Consider the following 1,245-nt stretch of genomic DNA (forward strand, 5'->3'; position numbering starts at 1 on the left):
CAAAAATCATCAACTCCTTTTAAAATTTATTTTCGAAATCTAACTTTCAAATTTAATTTTTATTTTAATTAAATTTCGAAATTCTCTCTCTCCTATCTCCTTCTATTTATTTATTCATCTACTAACACCTCTCTCCCATCCAAAAATTCGAACACCACCTCCCTCTCTGTGTTCGAATTTTTCCTCTTCTCTTCTTTACATTACATTCTTTTCTTCTTCTACTCACACAAAGGAATCTCTATACTGTGACATAGAGGATTCCATATTTTCTTTGTTATTCCCTTCTTTGTCATATGAGCAGGAGCAAGGACAAGAACATTCTTGTTGAAGCAGATCCTGGACCTGAAAGGACTCTGAAAAGGAAACTAAGAGAAGCTAAAATACAACAACCCAGAGACAACCTTATAGGAATTTTTGAACAGGAAGAGGAGATGGCAGCCGAAAATAATAATAATGCAAGGAGGATGCTTGGTGACTTTACTGCACCTAATTCCAATTTACATGGAAGAAGCATCTCCATTCCTGCCATTGGAGCAAACAATTTTGAGCTGAAACCTCAATTAGTTTCTCTGATGCAGCAGAACTGCAAGTTTCATGGACTTCCATCTGAAGATCCTTTTCAGTTCTTAACTGAATTCTTGCAGATATGTGATACTGTTAAGACCAATGGGGTTGATCCCGAGGTCTACAGGCTTATGCTTTTCCTATTTGCTGTAAGAGACAGAGCTAGAGTGTGGTTGGACTCTCAACCCAAAGATAGCCTGAACTCTTGGGATAAGCTGGTCACGGCTTTCTTAGCCAAGTTTTTTCCTCCTCAAAAGCTCAGTAAGCTTAGAGTGGATGTTCAAACCTTCAGACAGAAAGAAGGTGAATCCCTCTATGAAGCTTGGGAGAGATACAAGCAACTGACCAAAAAGTGTCCTTCTGACATGCTTTCAGAATGGACCATCCTGGATATATTCTATGATGGTCTGTCTGAATTAGCTAAGATGTCATTGGATACTTCTGCAGGTGGATCCATTCACCTAAAGAAAATGCCTGCAGAAGCTCAAGAACTCATTGACATGGTTGCTAATAACCAGTTCATGTACACTTCTGAGAGGAATCCTGTGAGTAATGGGACGCCTCAGAAGAAGGGAGTTCTTGAAATTGATACTCTGAATGCCATATTGGCTCAGAATAAAATATTGACTCAACAAGTCAATATGATTTCCCAGAGTCTGAATGGAATGCAAGCTGCATCCA

At 39.0% G+C, this 1,245-nt stretch overlaps 1 non-coding gene across 1 annotated transcript; it reads right to left on the reverse strand.

Moving 5' to 3' along the window:
• Positions 1-827: 827 nt before the first annotated feature.
• LOC112760821 (small nucleolar RNA R71) lies at positions 828-935 on the reverse strand. The gene has a single exon (XR_003181241.1). It is a non-coding gene; the product is annotated as a small nucleolar RNA R71 (small nucleolar RNA).
• Positions 936-1,245: the final 310 nt, after the last annotated feature.

The sequence above is a fragment of the Arachis hypogaea genome, chromosome 16 (genome assembly GCF_003086295.3).
Source record: "Arachis hypogaea cultivar Tifrunner chromosome 16, arahy.Tifrunner.gnm2.J5K5, whole genome shotgun sequence".
Taxonomy (NCBI): domain Eukaryota; kingdom Viridiplantae; phylum Streptophyta; class Magnoliopsida; order Fabales; family Fabaceae; genus Arachis; species Arachis hypogaea.